Source organism: Rhipicephalus sanguineus, chromosome 11 (assembly GCF_013339695.2).
Source record: "Rhipicephalus sanguineus isolate Rsan-2018 chromosome 11, BIME_Rsan_1.4, whole genome shotgun sequence".
NCBI classification, from domain to species: domain Eukaryota; kingdom Metazoa; phylum Arthropoda; class Arachnida; order Ixodida; family Ixodidae; genus Rhipicephalus; species Rhipicephalus sanguineus.
Window position 1 is genome coordinate 21,280,200 of NC_051186.1, and position 23,333 is coordinate 21,303,532.

Sequence of the window (23,333 nt, forward strand, 5' to 3'; positions counted from 1 at the left end):
CTGCCTGCAGTATTGTAGAATAAAATAAATATTTTTGCTTTGCTTTAAACAGCCTTGCATACTTTTCTGCAGTCATTGCAGCTGTGATAGGGAAGGGCAACACAGTGTTCAGACAAACAATGAAGCTTTTGCAAAATGTCATACATTGGCCGCACAAACTACTGCAGTGTTGATTTCAAATGTTAATTCAGACTCATCCTCTGGTTGGCCATTGAAAACACTTGTCGATACGGACCAGAGGTAATTCGGTCAACCTTTGGAGCACTCCAAACACAAAATGGCAGAAATGCTTGGCACAAGAGAGCGAAAGGGGTGCTAACATCTAACCAACGTAAAATGGCAGCATGGTCATCAGTGTGAACCAACTGTATGAGAATGATGGGAAAGCCAGAATTCCGCGTACCTATTTGTGCCGTGATGACCTTTATTTTTGCATTTTCCACTGTATCTGACATCGCCTTAAGGTGGCAGTCCCACTCCAGTGGCAAGCACTCGACATTTTAGTCGTTGTTTACTGGCTCACTGTGCTTGCTCTGCTCTATGGATGAATATGAGTTGTATTGCAGTAGAAAGCTTACGTTCTCCACTTTCTAATGATAGCTAGTATTGTCGCCTAGTCTGGAGTGTTAGTTCATGGAAATGAAAACAGTGTGAGCAAAAAACAGCGTTTTTGCTGCACAAGCCTCCATTGTACTGCCAGTGCAGCAAAACTGTTCAACATAACGAAATGAAATTTGCTGAGCCTTTTAACGAAGCGTTATGCAAGGTTTCTATGAAGAGATACTGCCAGTAAACCAATTAGAAATTGATGCACGCTCCAATAAAAATGGGCAAAATATTGAAAGTTTATAAGTAAATAACTTTTTTTCTGTTCTGTGCAGAACAACAATATTGAATGGGTTTCCAGGCTACAATGTACTTTATGTCTATGCGAAGTTGTTTTGTGTTCTAATGAACAGTTCTTGAATTATTACTACTTCAATTCGGTAATTTATGCCTCTACTTGGTCAGGCATTACCGACGAAGGGACAAAACTATCCAAGCTGAGACTCCGAAATCTTCAATATTCAAGCAGCAAGCCTTTCTCTAGGTTTCTATGAAGAGAAAATTGTCGTAAGTTAATTAGAAAATTTGTAGGACAGCAGTGAATTCAGCTCATTTTTCTGCTTGCCAGGTTCGTGCAAATTTACTTTTTTTTCTTTTATAGGCTAATTCACAACAAGTATTGCACATTAAAAGGACCAAGTAGTGTCTCATGATCACCAGTGCTCACTAACTTTACGAAGTGGTGCGTGAAACAAAAGATTTTCAAGAAATTTTTTTGGCGGTGGCGCCATCTGTGAAAAAAAACATCAAGTTGTTTCGCGTCAGTTCGGACGTTCGTCAAAAGTGGCGCCTCTAAACATTACTAAGCCGCCAAAACACGGATGGGTTATTTCTTCAGACTTCAGAGGCTAAATCTATTCGCCACGTCTTCAATGCACAATGTAACCCCATGAGGCTGCTGAAAAAGAAAGAAAGAGAGGGAAAGAGAAGGGAAGAAAGCGTGTTGCACTGTACATCATGAATGCATAGCCAGCAGGTTAGGCTATTGTGCCGAGCATTCCAGGAATTGCTTGGTTGCTCGCCTTTGTACTCAGGTGACTGTAGAAGCGTTTTTCTTGACCTTGCCTCCTCATATTTTTGAGGGTCGTAGGACATTACCTGGAAGCCTGCTTTCCCCTCGCGGGGAGGTGATGTTTGTTTGGCAGTGTATGTGTGTTTGACTATCTCACGTGACGCCGGTTGAATGATAGGATAACAATAGACTTTTTTTCTGGAGACTAGCCTGCGCATGCGAAGTGGTGGTGACTTGACGCGCGCCATGTTTTTGGGGGGTCACAGGGCTAAACAGCTTCTATAAACGTTGCACGGGGCGGCGACAGGTGTGAACTCAGAGGCTGGTGCGAACTGAGGGGCACCTGGCGTCGTTTGCAAATTATCCCGAAAAATACCAGGCCCACGAGATTCTTTTACCGGTGCGTGGCGGGTAACTTCGGAGGCCATGGACCCCCAGTTTCGATTTCGGTGATCTTCACTGGAGGCGCTGTTCGGACCTGAAAAAGCCCCATGACACTTTGCAAAATAGTGAGCGACCCCTGGCCAACACCCTCTAGACTAGCTGAGGCCTCAATTGACGTCATCGCACTACGACGGGAGCGGAGGACGCTTTCTCAGAAATGCCCATTGCTGCTACGCGCTCGTTGTGTACTCAATGGCGCGCTGCGAATCCATTCGTTCGTGCTGTCTCCCGTTTTCCGAAAGTGCCGACAAAGCAACTCCGTCGTACAGGGTGTTGCATCTGGCGCCCACTTTGCAAACATCTGTAAAACTTCTCCTTCCCTGACTGTTTTTCTTGCTCTAAACGTGTTCACCCCTCCACATTCATACGAAGGTGCAGGATCAGCACCAAGGCTTCTCAAAATGTACTTCAGGAATGTCCCGCCTCATTGTAAGTTTCCTTTTCCACTGAGCAAATGGGGAACACGAAAAAAAGGAAAGACAGGGATTAGTGGTAAATGGGAAAAAAAATATTCGTCTGCTAGTCTGTGGTTGAGGCTTTCGTGTGGAAAACAAGCTTGCTCGCATATGCGCAGTAACTATTTTGCAAGCTGTCAGTTAGCGAGCCATATTTCCCCGACTGCAGCAAAAAGTGCGGATGGCTGCGTGAACTCTAGAGTTCCCAGCCGCGCGCAGCAAAACGAACGGGACGCGTCCCGAGGCCTACTGAAGTTTGGAAACACAGGAATAAAGCTTGGACTGCATGAAATAGACAACACGCGCACAATTTATGCTATATGAACTAACAACCTCTAGCAAAACTAAATTTAGCAGATAATCCTTTTGCTCACGTTGATCATGTGACGTCTTATTTTCTACGCACCCTTCACAGGCCAGAGCGCGCGACGTAGCTCATTTACCGTCTCAGTATCGCCGGCATCAGCCGCCATAGACACCTAGTAAATGAGGCTTTCGCAGAAAACAGATGTGCTCAAGCGTGCCCCTCCAATGGACCTTTTCAACGAGAGCTCACTGGGTGCAGCCGTAATCCCCTGAGTTAGGCATATGTGTGAGCCGCCTATCCCCCCGCCCTCCAAATAACAAATGCGGCGCCGGGACCGATTTTGCAGTTTCCACTCGCTAAGCCAGGGGTCTCAATCAGCTAGCATGCTGCAATCACGAAATTTAGTCCCACAAGTACCAAGACACCGAAGATGGTAAAGACATAGAGGGGGGGGGGGGGGGGCACAGCGAATTTGAAAAAAAATGTCACCTAACATTGTCATTGAAAGAACGCCTTTCCAATATCCTATATATGGGTCATTTATGAAAGGGGTTTGACGTCAGGTTTCGAAAAAACACATCGATACTGATTTCCACAATCACTAAAATCTGGACGCCGATTCTGAAATATAGAATTTTCGTTCCACGGTGACGTTTCAATTCAAAGTGACCGCATAGGGTGCCTCAAGAAAAAAAATAACGCTTGAGACCAGTGCAGTCTCTGTACTAATTAGCAAAGTAACAAAAAATTATTCTATGCGAAGCCGCGGGCGCCTTTTTTGAAACCCTTGCGCTTAGTTGCGTGCTCTGGGGCTTCTGTCGCATTTCAAAAATGTCTGGCGGCAAAACGTGAAAAAAAAATCTGTTCGTGAGTTTTCGCTATGGTCATTCCATATGCTGGCGCTATGAGTGCTCGCATCGGTGAGCGCGTGCGAATTTCCTAAAGCAACCGCTTTATGTGATCACTTCGTTTACCACACCACTGTGTGGCGACTCTGCAACGAATTAAAATATCTCCAGTACCATGTGCGTGAACTGATCAGGTTCTGACAGGTGCGCTGTCGCATTCACGAAAGCCCGGCAAGTGCGCAGGGGGTGTGCGAAATATCTATCCCAATAAAACTCTCAAGTTCCCTTATGCATTTGACTAACAGGATTCGAACGCCAAAGCTGCCTTCTTTTTCTTCTCAGTCGACTTTCTCCCCCCCCCCCCCCACTGACAGCTTTCCGCACCTCATGCGGTTTGTCAGTTCCTCGGGTATCTGTCCACCTTTGACCAAGCAGCGATGTCATCTAATGACATCACGGTGACAAAAATTTTGGTGATCTGTGACGTCATAAGGTGACGTCAACCAATGATTTTTCTTTTTGTAGAACTCGTGTAGACGGCGACGGGTACTTTTCGCGCTTGATGAGGACTCTAAACTTTCCCAACCATGTGTACTGTGCTAAGACGGGGAAAAAGGATGCGGCGACATCCACCACCTCGAGCAGAAGCAAGAAAGCTATAGCAAAAAAAAAAAAAAAAGTCCTTGTCAGGATCAACCTTCTTGATGCTTCGGTGGAGATTTTGCACTGACTGCGTTCTTCGTTCAACTGCCGTCTCTCTTTGTGTTCTGTTTTATTTATTTCTTACTTGACATTGTCGCTACGTAGACAACTGATAATAATGCACATTGGGAAATTTTGGCCGGCACTGAAAGTACAAGCAATGCATAGATTGAGTTCTGTACTATAGGCGATGCGCAAAGCGCTGACGACGCCATCTGCCGCCATGGCTCGGAAGCGCTCGCGGGGCCCGGCGAGCAGTGTTCCCGCGAGCGTATATACGCGAGTGCACTGATGGATGTGTTTTTCATCGTGATTTAACGATTCTGGCGGGCCTCAGCGATGTCGAAAAATACCTGCTGCGTTGTCGGCTGCTCAAACACACACAAAAAATCGCCAGGAACTCGCATATACAGGTTTCCGGTGCTATTTCATGAGCGAAAGCGACGGCGGCGGTGGATTGCGGCTGTACGACGTAGAAGCTAAGCAATCGCGCTTTGTTTACGGCAGTGTTAGAACGATTACCGTGTTTTTATTTCTTCTTTTTTTGTCGCTACGTTTTCAGCGAACGCTACTACGTTTACACTTGGTCGCCTCGCCTGCATTGTAGACACTACAATTCACATGAGGTTGTTATTACTGATAAGACGCGATACATTGGCTCACTTGAAAAACGAATGGCGCGAAGCGCAATGCGAGAGAATGTAGGGCAGGTGACGGCTCCTTTAAAAAAGCGCCGTGGAATCACACGTGTGCTGTACGAAATCGGCTGCATTCTACCTATTGATGGCACTGGAATGCGATGATCGGTGCAGAATGTTCGCTGTGCACTTCTGCACCGATGATGACAAGCTTATCGTTTATTTTTTCGCAAGTTTATCGTGCTGGTTTCAAAGTTTTACCAACGCTGACCCTTCACGTGGCCGACCCTGTGAAATCTATACGCCGGTGCGACAGCGCTCCCTCAAAATCTACTATATCAGCGCGTGGCACGTAAACGAAGCTACTGTGTCGAGAAAAAACATTGGTTCACGCGTCAACGCATGCAGGCATTAGTGATAGGGACGTTATAAAGAAAGCGGTGTACTTACGATGAGCTCCACTTCGTAGGAGAAGCTTGTCGATTGTCTGTGACAAACACTTGTCGCATATGGGGACATTGTCGTCCCACACAGCTGTGACATCGGACACATGTCCACTATTATAAAGTGCGGCTCCTTTGCGCACACTGTTGCCGCAAAAGTAATTATCTGGGACGCGCACAACCGGCGAATCGCACGCACGCAAATGAGGCGTCTGCTACGCGACCCGCGAGCGGTTCCAACGGTCGCCGCTACGCGGCTTTCAGTGGCGCCCCTATAGGCGCTGCGCATCGCGGATAGCTGCACACTTGGCTGCTTAGCATAAGTTTGCCCAACTTTGCCAATAGCAGCCAACCTGCGGGAAGAAATGACAATTTTAGTACAATAACAATCGCTTCCGTGAGCCTTATGGAGAGCCTCTTCGAAAAGCTGAGCTAGTTTTCGGGTGTTGACTTTCGGCCTATACAGATAGGTTGGGTTTCGCCGAGAAAGAGCCCTTACACATTTTATTATTCAATACTCCCAAAAGGACGCAATTTGCATCTGTGTTACGACTTGTGCTCTTCGCTGCGGTGCTAGGAGGACTCGTTTTATAGCTGAAAAAAAAAATACCTCTCATACGTTTGGCTAAAGCTGAGCAGTGCGTTCGTGTATGTTTGTGAGTGGGCCCTCCAAGTATGTATGTTGCGTTGCTTGACCTCCTTTTCCGCTCTCTGCCTGCTCGCCACGCTTGCACCACAACATGGCCGATGTCACCCTAAATCCCCATTCACATTCTTGAAGATTTCAAATAGCTACGCAACAGAGGAAAAGGAAGCAGCGCCCCGTACACCTGTTTAGGCATGCATGAGGCTCATGGTGTTCTAGCTGGCAAAAAGGCAACGCCCTTCCTTCGTTCATGCATATAATATCACCATTTTTGGCTCACTGCAAGGCGCGAAAAGGAGGCTTTGTGTAATGATAGCCAGGAAGTAGTGGAAAGGAGCTTTCTGGGTAGCTTCTGAATGTAGCGACATAAGTATCAAGCGGACCATGCGCGACACCCACACTACATTTACAGTCGAACCAAAGCTAGTGACAGTGGAGAAATCTATAATTACTATGCACGTGCACAAGGTTGGGGCTGTTCCACGCGACCCAACACTGCCGGTGTTCAGGGCCACTGAAGAAATTCCTCGAGAAGTTACTGCGCAAACGAACGGTCTTCTACTCTTTATTAGCGAGGGAGAGAAAGAGTCGGTTCAGAAACCAAACCATTATTTCCAGCAACCCTTGCGGCAGCGCAGCTCAGTGCCTAACCACTCTATTGTAAATAGTTATATGTTACCAGGAGAGAGAGAGAAGAGGCACCTCTTTTCTGGACAGTTGCATGGCAATACAAAGGCTCTCGGGTCCGTGCCTTTTTTTGTTGCTGTTGTTGTTGTTGGGGAGCGGGGGGGGGGGGGGGGGGGGGGGGGGGGGCGTCACGCACATTTGAAATGTTTCAAAGGAGATTATGGAAGCAGCGGCGCTCCCGAAAAGGATGGATTAGTTGCAGCAGGAACAGGCTCTTCGCCGCCGCATGCTACGACGGCAGCGATTGTATTTTCCTCCCTTTTTTTCCAAACGTGACTTAGTGGCGTCTTCTGGTGGCTCAAGCAGAAACTACTCGCAAGATGGCGATGGTGGTACCGTCACCTTAAGAACTGCGTTGTTGCACTCACAATCACGCTGAGCATGACCATGCTTTCATCTGCAGCAAACTGGGGTTTTGTTTTTACTTGGGACACGTTGGCCACATGCAGGCCTTGAGAAGTCCATCCATGGCCTCATTGATTTCGTTTATGATGGTTGTGGCAGTTCAGTTCTGACACTGCACATTCACAACTTCATGGTTCATGATTGCATTGATATTGCAGTCCACATCAGTCACGAAGCAATTACACTTTTCATGTACTGGAATAGCCTTGTTCTACAGATTCATTTTTCAGTGGGCAGACACATCCACTCTTGCATGGATGTCTCCAAGTTGTTGGTGTTATACACCTTTAGTGCATGCAGCCTAAAGCATTGATTTTTGAAGTTTGTGCAAGCACAAATAAGAAAGTGAAGCACCCACATTGGTGCCCTATGTAAACAATGTATGTGACCAGAGACACGCATGAGACAGACAATGCTGGCAGCGACACCTGATGATGCAGAGCCTAAGCCTAACCAGAGACCTAACATTGCAGTGACTTATCCGCTTACCGACCCTGTGTAAAGCATTGACAGGGAGATAATAATCAAGTCGCACTTTCTCATTATTTTCTTTCGACAAAAACACAGAAAAAAAAGGAAGTTAAACAAACTATATCGTAGTTAAATTGCCACAAGATGTCACCGCCAACTCCGCTGCTGTACGCTGCTGCCATCAGTTCACAAACGTTGGGAAGTCTACGGACAAACTGAAGTCCTCTACTGCTGGGATTGTGGACAAACAACGGCTTTGACTCTCTCGATCACGTAGTGTCATCCGCGTTGACACGTATGATTAGGCCAGTTCCACGTCTCCCTGAATGAACACATAGACGTGTGTGCTGTACGTACGTGGGATTTGTGTATTTGTAGAGCTCAGCGTTGCCTGATCCAAGTATGAATGAATAAAATGTTACCACTTACATGTTTCACATCCACAATTTTACAGAGTGCACAAAAACGGGCAAACATATAGCAGCAGCAAACTGCCATGAAGTGCAATTTGAGGGGGCCGATGCGTCCAATCCAAAGGTTGCGCCAATGTTGTGATGTCACTGCTTCCATAGTCACATCTCATACTGCTTTACAAATGATCGAAGCCAGATTGGCCCAGCATGTCTAATACTGCGACTGCTGCAAGGCTGTTGGAAATTGTCGTGTCAGTTGGATGATAACGACAAGGACAAAATTGCAGCTTCTGGCAAAATTTTTGCAGTGAACTGAACTTTTCTTTTTTTAACCGATGTTTATACTTCTCTCAGCTCCCTTGCCAATTGCCACACTAGGTAAGTGCCGTGGCTTGACGATCGAAGAAACAATTAGGCACTCGCAACGCCCAACATACCAGGCGGAACAGCAGCACTGACGACATGGCAGAAGGTGGCCAGTGACGTCACTGGTATTCGTGGTCACGTGATAGTATTTGTCCACGAGTAGGCCGAGTACATCAGTCTGTTAAGGGGTCTTTGAAATAGAAGGTACAACCATTTGTAACATACGGGTATATATAATTAAACATTTGTCTCGCACTGTGGCAAATGAGTTTCTTTGCTGCAATTAACAAATCAATAGCCACTTATTAAGAGCAAAAAAAAAAAAAAGAGGTTCACAAACTTTGCGGCAACGCTCTTTTAATTGAAGCTGAACAGCAACACTCTGCCATGCCTTTCTGCTTCAACTTGATGCAGTTTTTGTCTAATTGCTCTTTGCCAACTGAGCAACATTTGCAAACTGGGATAGATCGGGCCAGGGTTGCCCTCAGATGTCATTGCACAAAAGCAGCAATGGGAAAATAAGTCGCAACTCTGCAAAACCCTTCAGCGAATCACGAGGCCAAGCACGTCTGTTCTTCCACGAAAAGCAGAGGCTGTGCAATGTGCCGCTTCCAAGCTCTTTTCTTCAGAAATTCGGAAGGTGCCGTGGCATGTAAGTATGAAGACAAGGTTAAAACTACTCTACAAATTCTATCACATACTAAAACACCAATTCGTCCAGCAATGGAATATGCTGTGATAATATGGGATCCGTTCAGTAAACGTAATTTAATAAACTAAAAAAGGTGCAAAGGAAAGGCTTACATTTTATCTATGTATAACTACCGGACGTCAGGATCTGAGCTATTAATGAGAAGTGGCCTGCATCAGCTTTGGATGAAAACCATATTTGCCGCCAAAAGTTTTTATTCCGAGTATTCAATGGCCATTTAAATGTTGGCACTTGAGGTATCGATGTGATAGTGTTAAAGAGCCCATGCTGCAAAAATTCCAGTGTCAGCGTCGCTGGTTGTGAGTGAAAAATTGAAAGATGCAAATAAATAAGAATCTTTGGTTCGAGTGATAAAATGAAAACCAGGCCTTCTGTGTGGCAGTCTGGACCTTGATCCCAGAGCTTCACCAGTGCTTGAAACTGCTGTGGAAAAAAAAAAACATTGGGCACACTGACTAGTGGTGCGAAGACTGAGCAGAACTGGTGGCATGTCCCAGTCTTCACGCAAATAAAGATTGAAAGATTAGGACGTTCAGTAGTTTTATATTTTGCGAAAGAAAAGTGTTTTCTTCGTCATACCGATCGCAACGCACAGCCTAAATGCGTGAGCATGTGAAAGTGGTGTGCGTCAAAGCGTTTCTCACGAGTCTTCCTTGCGAAACCAAATGGTGCCAAACTAGTGTGCATAGAAATGGGGCCAAATGGACACCGACGCGCCGTCAGTCACAAATAACACGTGACCTCGGTTACGCGTCCTTTATAAGACATGGCTTGTTCGCGCTGCCAGGAACTGGGCGATTTTGAAACGGAAGCCATGTATTCACACCAACTAGCCCCCATAGCAGCTTTACTTTATAAGACACCGTTTTAACAGCCGCTGTCAATCTCTAGAAAAGTCTAGAAAAAAGTCGCTGTCAGCCTGCAAAACTTCCGATTCCCATCCGTGCACTTGTGACAAACTACGCTTGCGAGCGTGCTCAGTGCAGCCACAGTGTGCCTTCTAATCGCGCAATGCAAGTCTGGAGTGCTGCTGCCGATTGAGTTGCTCGCAGAATATGAAAGTGCTGATGCTGTTTGCGGTGGCTTCATTAAATCCCAAGTGCTATGCAAGATTATTTCTCTGAAGTAATAAACAGTGTAAATTGGCGGAAAATAAATTCTATGTAGGTGAATTAATTCTCAACACTCATAGTACTCCCTTCGCGGAACCCGCTTTGAGAGCCCTCGTGTCGGATTGAATGGGTGAGAATGTACCCCTTTCTTCCCCTCTTGGAAACTAGAAGGGACACTTGCAGAAATAGTATGCGGCATGTGCTCCTTGTCAGTAATGCTTCACCACAATGCACTCCTTGCGTATTGCGCTGAACCCGGCATGTGACATTATTTCGTGTAAACAGCCTGATTGATGGCTGCTCTCTGACTGTTCGTCTAATCTTCTTGTTTACAATTTAGCAGCATTTTCTGGTTGCACATTAACAAGATAATGCTCTAAAGAGTTGCGGACTTATACCCCTGTCACACGGCAAATCTAATGTCATTTACAGCGAATGTAATTCGTTTGTGATGTCATTTGTTTGCTGTCACACGGGAAAACTAATGCCATTCGATGAAAATGACATTTCCTGTCAAATGAGTTTACGAAACACATTCGCATTCGATTTCAGACCGAATGCATAGTCTCAACGCGAGGGACCTTTTAGGGAGATGGCTGTTAACTTATGTACACGTAACTTTAGTAATTTGTAAATATCTTATTCTTTACTAGGTTAACTTCTAGAAGGATTCGCTGATGGGCTAGTTGGTACATGTCTTGATATATACTGAGTATGTGCAGCGCAATGAAACAAGGACGAGAGAAGACACTCTATGTCGTTTATGTGTCTTCTCTTGTCTTCATCTTATTGCGTTGCACATACTCACTATATATCTAGATTAACTTATTACTGGTTCGATCACAAAACAGCACGCACAAAAGTTCCTAAAAGAAAGCTACTCTCAACTACAGTGGCTGGATGCCGCTCATGTTTCATTTATGCTCTGTTGATGGTGTTGCCTGTATCGCGGGTGTTGATCGTCCGATTGCACGTGGTTTGGTGACCAAGGTGGTGACTACACGAATTAGCTGCCACTGTCTCATTTCTGCAGCCCAAGTGTCAGTCGTGCTCCCACGCTTCGGTTCACTGTATTCACGCCCGGTCATATCGTAGGCCATGTTGAATTTCGATTGGCTCTTGGCTTGACTTCGTTTGTGTCTTGCAGCTATGGCAGGCTGTGTAAAATGGCTGCATTTATATGCTAGGAGTAGCTTTTTAGTGATAAAAAATGTTTTTGAGGATACACGCATGTTACATCTGTTATATAGCGTGGGCATCTGTTACAACAGAGCATATAGCATCTGTTATATAGCGCCATCTGCTTCCGGCAGATGGCGCTCTTTGATGCAGGGTTGCTTGCATGGAGGAAAGAAAAAGAGAGGAGGGAGCATTACGTCACGCAGCCAGCCATGGCAAGCCGACTCGCTTTGAAGCCAGCAGTGTAGGCCCAACACGTGACCTTTTGCATCAAGATCACACAAGAAATGAGACTTGCCGAGACTTCGGGTATGGTGCCCGGTAGCTTTTAATTGAAGTGCGCTTGTTCGGCGCAGACCGGCTGGCTCACGGAGGAGGTTCAAAAACAGAACTCCACTGGTAGTACTAAAACCTACCGTGCGTTCTGACGTTTTGATCACGTGTTGGGCCGACACGGTGGGCTTCAATGATGTGACGTAATGCTCCCTCCTTTCTTTTTCCTTCCTCCATTGTTGCTTGAACAGGGTTGCTTCAATACAGGGTTGCTTGAAAACACAGCACCCCTCCCCCTTAGTTCAGATGACTCAACAGTCAGACAACGCGAGCACAAAGTCCCGAAGGTGTTGGGGCATTTTCCGGGAACGCTGTAAGCGGCGTGGGCCTGGCGGTTCTACACTCTCCCCTGGTGGTGCTGGCTGAGGTGTTGCTACATCGTCCGAGGGCAGCATGGCTGTTGGTGGCTCCTCAGGCTCACTGTGGTCTTCCGTCTCGCTCCTACTCATTTTGCCACGTGAAGGGCTTGACGCGGGCCGGACTTCAGGCTGTCCTGCAGGTACAGTCTCTGCTACCCTAATCGGAGAACTGCTCCGACGACGAAGCTGGTCCACGTGCTGGCGATACACGCGGCCATCCGGAAGAACTTCATACGAGATCGGGCCAGTTGATCTGGAGATTACGGCAGAGACCCACGGCGGGCCCTGGCTGTAGTTTTGTGCAAAGACAGGGTCCTCGGGGTGGAACGTGTGTGGTGCAGGCAGAGCTTCTGTGAATCTGGGAGACCTTTCAGGGGCCCGCTCTGGGTGCAGCCGGTCTAGCATGGTAGACATTCGGCAGCCCATCGGTAACTCGGACGGGGAGTGGCCCGTGGCAGTGTGTGGAATTACGTGCTGCTGAAGAGTGAAATCTGCCAGGCGCCGTGCCCAGCTCCCTTGGATTATTCGAGATAGTGCCTCCTTGGTAGTTCGTACCATCCTCTCAGCCTGCTCATTTGTAGATGGACGGAACGGTGCAGACGTTACATGGCGAATGAGGTTGGCGTCCGTGAACCCCCAAAATTCTGCGGATGCAAATTGGGGCCCGTTGTCTGATACCAGGGTATCTGGCCGGCCATGTGTTGCGAACAACTTCCGTAAGGCACTAATTACAGCACTTGATTTCAGTGATGGCATTGGGATGACCTCGAGCCATTTGGAATAAGAATCCACCACAATTAAGAAGGTCTGTCCTTGGAAGGGGCCAGCAAAGTCCATGTGCAGGCGCGACCATGGAGTCCGGGGCATCTCCGGCCGTGTTTCCTGGCAGGGAAGGCACCGACGGACCCATTCTTCAATGGCCGCGTCCATTCCCGGCCACCATACATAGCTGCGGGTAAGCGCCTTCATTCTGACGATACCGGGATGACCAGCGTGCAAGGCTTCAAGGACACGGACACGCAACCTCTGCGGAATCACCACACGGTCGCCACACAGTAAGTATCCCTTGTGGGTGGACAGTTCATGTTGCCTGGACACAAACGGTGTGAATTCGGAACTCGGAGCACACCTTGGCCACCCCCTCCACACCCAGTTGAGGACACGGGAGAGAACACCATTTTTGGTAGAGTATTGAGCCACATCATCTGCATGGACAGGAGATTCTGGAAGTTCATCCAGAAGCATGACTACCTCTGCTGGAGACTGGTCATCCTGGCACTGGTGCATTAGGGAAGTCTGCTGAGACCATCTGCATGGCTCATTTGTTTCCCTGGCCGATGGAGGAGAGTATGCTGGTATCCGTTCAGAAAGATGGACCATCGCAGCATTCGTGGCGACAGCATCTGTGGAGTTTGCCGGTGTGATGTTAACAGCCCAAGGAGTGGCTTATGATCTGTGTAGATCTGGAATGGGCAGCCAAATACATAGTAATGGAACTTCTTTACTCCTGCAACCACAGCCAGTGCCTCCTTATCAATCTGGGCGTAATTCCACTCGGCAGAAGATAAAGTCCTTGAATAAAAAGTGATGGGTGCTTCTCTGTCATCTGGCATTTTGTGGCTCAATACCGCTCCTATTCCATATGGCGATGCATCACAGGCAAGGATGATGGGCTTCTCGTCAAAATGTGTTAACACCTGGTTTGACGCCAGCAGTTTCTTCACATGGTCGAACGCTATCTATTGTGGGGTTTCCCACACCCAGGGCACCTTCTTATCCAACAACCGGTGCAGAGGTTCTGCGATGGTGGCCTTGTGTGGCAGGAAAGCATGATAAAAATTCAGAAGACCCAGGAAGGCCTGCAGCTCGGCTTTGTTCGAAGGCGGCGGTGTGTTAAGGATGGGTTGTGTCTTTGTCTGTGTTGGATGGATACCTTCAACATCGACTCGGAAACCCAAAAATTCCACTTGAGTCACTCCTAGCTGGCATTTTTCTTTTTTGACCTTGAGCCCTGCATCTTGGAACTGTTGCAGTACCTCTCGAAGGCGACTGAGCACTTCCTGGTGTGAGGATCCCGAAATGAGGACATCATCAAAGTATGGAATGACACCCGGTAGTCCCCGCAGGAGGTTCTCCATTAAGCTCTGGAAAATGCCAGGTGCGACACTGACACCGAATTGTAGTCGGCGAACATGGAAAGCACCCCGATGAGTCACAGTGGTCTGTGCATGTGTAGATTCATCAGTCACAGTCAGCTGCTGGTAGGCCTGTGCCAAGTCTAGCTTTGCAAAAACAGCTCCACCAGAAAGGGATGCCAGCAGGTGGCTGACCGCTGGCACGGGATACGAGTGCTGCTGCATGGCTTTGTTGATTGTGCACTTATAGTCTGCACAGATGCGGACGTCTCCATCTGCCTTCAGTGGCGTAACAATGGGGGTTTCTCAACGAGTGTGATCAGCCGGCTCCAGGATTCTCTGTTGTACCAGTTTGTCCAGTTCAGCGTCGATTTTTGGCCGAAGTGCAAAAGCAACCCTCCTGGCTTTTAGGCGGATAGGCACAACATCGGGGTTAACTGCAAATTGCACCGGCAGCCCCTTGTAACAGCCCAGTGTCCCATCAAACACAGAGGCAAAGTCTTTGAATATGCTATCAAGTGATGCTGGCAGTTGGTCAATGTGTTGCACTCCCGTAATATCAATCCAGAGTGCAGGAAACCAATCAAGTCTGAGAAGACTTGGGCGCTTCCCCTTGACAATGACAAGGCGCAGCTGGCCATCAAAATCTTTGAACTGCACTCGCATGGTACCAATTCCCCGTACAGCGATGCGGTTGGCTTGATAGTCTCTCATGATGATGTCAAGTGGCTGTAGATTTGGGACACACCCCTTTGGAAAAATGCGTCTGGCAGTAGTGTCGGAAGTGATCGAATAGGTTGATCCCGAGTCCAGCTCCATCTGGCACTGTGTGCCTTTGATTCTGAGGTCCACACGTACCTTCTTCTTGGCAGGCTGAGACACTGCGTTGATAGCAGTCACCGCCAAGTTGTCGCAGTATGCCATGTTTGTGCGAGGGGCGTTTTTGGAACGCTGCGTCCGGCCGTCTGCTTCGGAATGTCGATGTGGGCCAGACTGCCACCGGGACCGGCAGACCTTAGCAATGTGCCCGGTTTTTCCGCATTCCCTGCGTTGGAGAGCACGGAATCGACACTGGCGGCGTTCATGTGGGCCTCCGCAGCTGGCGCAGGAGCCACTTGACAGTCTCTCGACACCCCGTTGCAGGGGCGTAGCCGGGGGGGGGGGGGGGGGGGGTTGAGGGGGTTCAACCCCCCCCCCCCCCCCGAAATTTTCCAGTTTTGCTTGCGTATATATACACGCGCACATACAAACGCACGCACAAACATACATAAAGTGTGGTTGAAACCCCCCCCCCCCCCCCCCCCCCGAAAAAAATTTCTGGCTACGCCCCTGCCCCGTTGCCACTCGGGGCCTGCGTGAAGCCGTAGAACGTCTTCACTGGCTCCTTGCTCCCCGTCATTACCTGCCGTCGTCTCGTGGTGCACTGCCGTCGTCCCGTGGTGCACTGGCTTGATGCGCAGTGCGCTTGTACTTTGGGGTGAGGTAAAGCCTCCTTCTCGGGTAATGGCCTCAGTGGTGACTGCTTCCTCGACAGCACTGACACGGCCGCTACATAAAAAAAAAACAGGTGCGGCCTGCTGCGTGGCGCGGAAACGGCATCAGGGCCTAGTTCTCCTTGCGCCCGCTCTGGCGCCACCACACCGGTACAGCCGTTCACCGAGAAGCGCTTCGACAGTCACGTTTGTACGCGCTACACTTACTCCAACCAAGCCGTAGATTACGCATTTTATAGTTGCACATTACAGGTTGAACATTGAAGTCGTTATTAGAAGTGCCGATTACCCCACATATGTGAACAGTTTTCCCTAGAACTACCAATACTTTGTGGAGTGAGTCTCAGTACTCTTCATGAAGGCTGCCCGCTTTACTCACCTGAAATGAAAAAAAAGTTCTCATTATTACGTATTACGTTGAGTCTATTTACGTGTTTCTCCAAGACGAAGTAGTGAGTGATCCATAGTTCATGGGTAAAATACAGCACAAACCAGACGATTAACACAAGGAAGACACGGGACAGAGTGCTGACTTCAACTAACAGTTTATTCTTGGGCGAGCTTGCCTATTTATGAAAAACGATCAAAATCAGACAAGATATCTCCCAAAAATAACAGATCAAGAAAACAAAAAAGCCTTTACCACAAACACGTGCGCCACTGCGTCATCTCTTCCAGAACATAAAATTCATCCCCTACGTGCTGACAAAAATTCAAGTTCTTTTTTTGTTAATAAGATCGAAGGAGCGCTTACGCACAACGAACCTGCCTTGTCAATTTCCCGAGCCTCAATTATTTCGCGCGCTGTCTTATCCCGGCATCTGCGCACCACAGAAGTCTGCTCAAAGATAGGTTTACAGCCACAATCCCGGCAGTGTATAGCCAAATGCCCTGACAGCAGTCTCGTCATGTTATAGTGATGCTCCTTAAGCCTCTCATTCAGGCACCTGCCTGTCTGGCCGATATATCTTTTTCCACAGGTCAGCGGAACGGAGTAAACCACTTCATCCACGCATTCCACAAATTGCAAACGGTGTTTTGTCGTGCACCTAGGTGCAGGTTCAGCAGCGTTTACTGCCTTGCATATCCGAGACAGTTTTTGGGGCACGGAAAAAACCACTTGTACACCTGCGCGATTACCCACTTTTTTGTTATTGAAGTGAGTGAATGTTATTGTTATTGAATGTTATTGAAGTGAGTGATGCAGGCACTCAGGAGGGTGGCCGCTTATTCTCCCGAAATTTGACTTATCCTCTATGTCTCTATTCTCGGCAATGAACAAGCGCGGCAAGTCAGTAAAGTTGCATGACATGAAATCGATAGCACGTAAAGAAACGGCAGCAAAATAAGATACGCAGAACTGACAAGCGCTTGTTCCGTGTACACGTTTCCTCCTTTTGTCTCCAGTTTTTTTTTTCTTGTTTTGTTTACACGCATTTTAGCTGTTGCCCGTGTTTGTGACGGCATGTCTCTCCCAACAGCTCCGCCTTTGCACTTGGCATGAAACTCACCTTGTTAATCCTCGTGCACCCTCATTCCCCCAAGAAAAAAGTTTTGGCTACGTGCCTGGATGTACGTTATGTCACGAATTGGAAACCACATATTAATGTACGTGAGCGTGTGGAAAATTTATAACTGAATAGGCAGGCGACAGAAGGGTTAAATGAGTCGACGAACACCTTAACACTTTTACTGCAATTTTATTGTAATTTTATTGCAATTTTATTGTAGGTACCAGTGACCTGTCGCTTGGCTCCCACTTACTTGCTTTCCCTGACGGTCCTTGAGAAATATTCTTCAGCCACGCTTCCCAACGCTGCAGATTGCTGGGAATTCGTGGTACTTCATAGTAGCGTCTCTTCTCGCGTTTGAATTGCACAGCGGTGCACAACAGTTTCGCGGCATCTCACCGCTACAAAAAACCGTCCGCCAAAGACGCGCACATCAAATGCGCGTACTAGGCGCGGGAAACGTGAGGAAAGCTATTCACACACACGATCACACAAAAAAAACACACGAACAACGCCTAAATCCTGAGCCGACCACATTGTAGCACCACGGCCGCTACATAATGGTAGCACGAACTGGCCTCTGCCTTGCGTACCGTGCTAGTGGCGTCCTCACCAAAAACTGCGGCCGCAACTGTGAACTGCACCGGGACGCGCTTGCCCATTGACGGCGACGCGACGCAGCAGGCCGCACCTGTTTTTTTTATGTAGCGGTCGTGGCACTGATAAGAAACACCTCTTTTTTTGCCAGTAATCGCCGCTTCACCGTGTCATTCTGTAGTCCGAACACGAATCGGTCCCGTAGCGCGGTGTCGAGGTCATTGAAGTTGCAGTGTTGTGCCGTGGTTCGAAGGGCAGCGAGGTAGGCAGCGGCAGACTCACTCGGTGCCTGGTCGCGGCGATGGAATTTGTCATGCCGGGCCAGCTCCGGTGCTTTCGGCGCAAGGTGGTCGCGCAGCGCAGCGAGAATCGTTTCGAATGACGTATCCTTTAAGTGGCTCGACACCACTGGCGTCTTGGCCAGCTGAAAGGTGGCGGGACCGCATTGGCTGAGAAATGTTGCCCTCTTCTTGGCAGCGTTCGTGATACTCTGTGCCTCCAAGAAGAATTCGAAGCGTTGTGCATAGTCTTCCCATCCCTCCAGGTGGTTGATGTCGAAAGCCTCGATCGCGTCTGCAGTGATGGCTGTCATCGTGACGAGTACACACCGGAGCCGCCGGGGCTAGTTTTCCATTGTGGCGGTGTCCATCGACTTTCCGTCGCATCCCATCTTCGTCGCTAGTGTTATATAGCGTGGGTCATACGACGCGGTAACGTAGGCACGGAGTGGTATCGGCAACGCTTCTTTATTGCCATCACTGAACCAAACAAGACTGAGAACAACTGGAAACACATTGGTATATATATACATCTGCTTCCAGTAGATGGCGCTCTTCGATACAGGGTTGCTTCAATACACAACAACATCCAAGTTTTAATAGATTTTTATTTCTCCCAATGTCACGGCTCAGAAGGGCTAACGTCATGGTCATCATTTTAAAATTATATTTGTTTTCGTCGTGTGATAGCAGGCAGGTAAAATGACTTTAAGTTCACCTGATGTCATTCGTTGTAAATGACGTTAGATTTGCTGTGTGACAGGTGTATTACTGTTTAACTACTACAGGTGATCCCAAACACCATTCTGTCTGCTCCAAACCAGCTCTTAAACACATTTCCTTCCGCTCCAAAACAGCCTTTTTCCTGTTTCTAAAATTGCTCCAAATCCTATCGCAGTATAATGAATTATGGTGTAGTGGGCCCTTTGCAACTGCACTTGCAGTAGGCATGCATTCAAGGAGCAGCCCAGGCCTCTTGGCACAGTTGAGGTGTCCACTGAGAAGTGAAGCGAATGAGAAGACAGTGCAAACGGGGCCCGATCATGCTGTCGCATTCTACTCTTGAAGGCGAAGCTCAAGCATCCTCTCATTTCTGTATTCTTCAGGTTATGCCACTTGCAAGCAACACGGTAAAACGATAACTCCTACAACTTTGCGCATCAACTACTACAAGTATTCTTTTTTACCTAGAGTTGTTAATGATTAGAATAAACTGGCAAACGGTGTTGTACTACATAGCTCATTGTGACTTTTTTGAAAACAGCCCACTTAGGCCCACGCTAATTATTGCATTTATAATTAAAACACTGGGCTACAAGCGGTGGTTGCATCGAAACAGTAGCAGCAAGAACTGGACGGGCAGCGTTGCAGCAAACACAGGCTAGGCAGCTCAAGCTCATGCCTCGCGCAGGGCTGTCAATGTGGCTGCAGCGCTGGACGTTCCTCTTCACTACGATTTGTCCCCCATCGGAAAGGAGCCATCCTGGCAACTCACGGGGAACATATTATGAGCGGATTGTAATAGGGCTTCAGGCGCTGTACGTGAACGGTTTCATGACCCCGAAAGCGTTGGTCTGTAGATGGTGTAACTGGTTCAACGATATAGTTCACAGGTGACGTCTGCACAACACGGTATGGTCCCTGATATTTGGAAACAAGCTTGGAGGAGAGGTCAGTAGGGACAGCTGGAACTCAAAGCCACACAAGGGAATCCGGAAGAAAGTGAGGATACGGGTGGTCATCATCGCTCCGAGATTTTTGTCTCCATTGGTCGACGGTTGGGAACAACTGGGCGAGCTGACAGCATTCCTTGGCGCGGCGGCAGCTTCAGAGATAGGCGTAGATTCGGATGCATCGGGCCGGTACGGCAGAGTGGTATCGAGTGTAGTCGAAGGTTCTTGGCCATGTACGAGGAAAAATGGCGAAAAGCCTGTAGTCTCCTGTGGAGCAGTGTTGTAGGCCTACGTCACAAAGGGCAAAATTAGGTCCCAGTTAGAGTGGTCTGAGGCAACATACTTGGAGATCATGTTGCTAAGGGTGCGATTGAATCTTTCTGTCAAGCCATTAGTTTGCGGATGGTAGGCAGTAGTAGTAGGATGAACGATAAGACATTCGGCAAGGAGTGCGTTCACAACTTCAGAAAGGAACACACGTCCCCTATCGCTCAGAAGTCTGCGCGGTGCGCCGTGACGGAGAATGAAGTTCCACAGGAGAAAAGAAGATATGTCGCGGGTCGTGGCAGCAGGTAGAGCGGCTGTTTCTGCGTATCGCGTCAAGTGGTCAACAGCGACAACTACCCAGCGGTTTCCGGAAGCCGTGCATGGAAGGGGCCCATACAGGTCAATGCCAATGCGGTCAAAGGGCCTGGCCGGGCATGGGATTGGCTGCAGCGGATCAGAGGCGTGCTGAGGAGGAGCTTTGTGTCGGCACTGTGGGCAGGACCGAATGTACTTGCGCACAAAGGTGTACATGTTTCGCCAATGAAACCTGGAGGAAAGTCGGGCGTATGTTTTGAAGATGCCCGCATGTGCGCACTGTGGGTCAGCGTGGAAGGCTGAACATATTTTTGTACGAAGACGGCGAGGTATGACCAGTAACCACTTGCGGCTGTCAGACATGTAGTTCTGGCAATAGAGGAGACCATCGCGAATTTCAAAGTCGGAAGCTTGACGGCACAATGCTCGAGAAGCTGAAGAAAAAGTCGACGGGTCTGAAAGGAATCGCAGAAGGCCACTGATCCAGGCATCCTTGCTTCGCTGAGACGCCATGTAGAAGCCTGCTGGGAACGAAAGTGATTTGTCCATGGCAGATAGGCAGGCAGCGCTTTCGGTTGACACAGGCGAGCGTGGTAGGGCGTCGGCACCGGTGCGGTGGCAGCCAGACCTGTAGACGACACGCATGTCGAAATCTTGCAACCACAAAGCCTAGTGAGCTAAACGGCCGGAGGGGTCCTTCAACGTGGATAACCAACAAAGGGCGTGGTGATCTGTGACTACGTCGAAGGGGCGGCCATATAGATAAGGTCTAAATTTACCAAGAGCCCAAATTATGGCCAGACGTTCCTTCTCCATAACAGAATAATTCTTTTCTGCTTTAGTGAGGGTACGGCTTGCGTATGCGACAAGTTGGAACCCCGATTTGCGCTGTGTGAGCACGGCGCTGAGTCCAACACCGCTGGCATCGGTGTGTACCTCAGTCGGAGCAGAAAGGTCGAAGTGACGCCAGATTGGCGGTGAGGTTAGCAGACAGCGCAACTCTTGGAAGGCATCGTCACAGGCAGGCAACCAAACATAACTTTTCGAGTCGCTTCATAGGAGCTGATTCAAGGGAGTGGGGATAGTCGCAAAATTCTGAATGAAGCGGCGAAAGTAGGAACAGAGGCCTAGGAAGCTGCGAAGTTCTTTTAGAGACGCAGGTCAAGGAAAGTCAGCAGCTGCCCGAAGGTTGGCGGTGTCGGGAAGAATGCCGTCTTTGGACACAACATGGCCGAGGATGGTGAGCTGATGCACCAAAGCGGCATTTCTGAGGTTGAGCTGAAGGCCGGCGTCAGTTAGGCACTGCAGTACTTCCTCTAGCCTGCAGAGATGCGTGGGAAAATCTGGTGAAAATATAACCACGTCATCTAAGTAGCACAGGCGCGTTTTCCACTTAGGACCACACAAAAGATTGTCCATCATCCGCTCGAATGTTGCGGGCGTGTTGCAAAGACCAAAAGGCATGACACGGAATTCGTAAAGGCCATCAGGTGTGATGAAAGCCGTTTTAGGTTGGTCGTCAGGTGCCATGGGGACCTGCCAGTAGCCACTCCGTAAGTCGATAGAAGAACTCCGCACTTTGGAGGCAGTCAAGGGCATCGTCAGTTCTAGGTAAAGGGTAAACGTTTTTCGAGGGATCTTGTTAAGATGAAAGTAATCAACACAGAAGCGAATCGACCCATCCTTCTTAACGAGAACAACTGGAGATGCCCAGGGGCTATTCGAAGGCTGCATGACACCGTGCTTCAGCATGTCAGCTACTTGGTTGTCGATAACCTGGCGCTTTGTCGCGGACACACGATAGGGTCTTTGTCGCAGTGGTGCATTGGTACCCGTGTCGATGCAGTGACTTACAGCTGACGTGCGGCTGAGGGAAGCGCTCTGGCAGTTGAAGGAGGAACGGAACTTGTCGAGGAGGCGTAGAAGCTGGGTGCGTTGAGAAACGGTTAACATGTTGGCGATGGAGCTGCTCAGTACGTCAGGCATAGTAGCCTGCTGCGAGGAGTGACAGGACACTTCGGCGACTTCGTTTTCGGCAGTAGAACCAGTTAGCATGTCAATGATGGTAGAAGGGTCGACACTGTGGACACTCCCGACGCACTCGCCACGAAGCAGTGTTAAAGACATGACAGCAGGTTTGAGACAAGCAGTCTGCTGACGCCGTCACGAATTTCCAAAAGGGCAAAAGGCAGCGGGGAGCATTTGCGACGGGTGAAAATGTCGGATGGCATAAAAAGGATGCTTGACTCGGCGATACTGTTGCAGGACACCGTGGCAAGGGCAAAAGAGTGCGGTGGTATTGAAACGTCTTCCACAACAAATAGTTTGTCCTCGATTTCACAAGCGTCAAATAATGAGGCGTCGCAAAGCACTTCAAATGCCACCTCAGCACGAGAGCAGTCGATGACGGCCTTAATAGCGGAGAGAAAGTCCCAGCCCAAAATGAGGTCGTGGGAGCACGAATGCAGCACTAACAATTTGACAACATAGAGCAGGCCGTTAATCACAATGCGAGCAGTACATGCAGCGGCCGGCGTGATGTGATCTGCACTGGCGGTGCGAAGCGATATGTTTGATAGCGGGCGTCGTAACTTTTTTTAGCAAGCTGCAGAGTTTGGCACTCAAAACTGAAACTGTGGCACCAGTGTCGACAAGGGCGAGTGCAGCGACGCCGTCCACAGATACGTCAATAACATTCATCGGGGAAGGGAGAGGTCTTGGTCTTTTTGTGGGTGACACAGTTCCTGCCTCTGGAACTGCAGCAATTAGTTTTCCTGCTCCGGCGTGGATGAACGACGACGCATCGGCGATAGTGAGCAGCGTCGAGGCGATGGCGAGTGGCAGTTAACAGGAGGGCGGTGGTCAGTGTAGGAAGACATCTGGCCGGGGCTCCGAGATGCTGAGAACGGTGGGCATGGTGACACAT

The 23,333-nt window shown here is 48.7% G+C and overlaps 1 protein-coding gene across 2 annotated transcripts in view; it reads left to right on the forward strand.

The window, feature by feature from the left end:
- The window catches only part of LOC119373741 (protein phosphatase 1 regulatory subunit 21), a 175,310-nt gene that overhangs the window by 43,628 nt on the left and 108,349 nt on the right, over positions 1 to 23,333 (forward strand). The window lies entirely within an intron of this gene.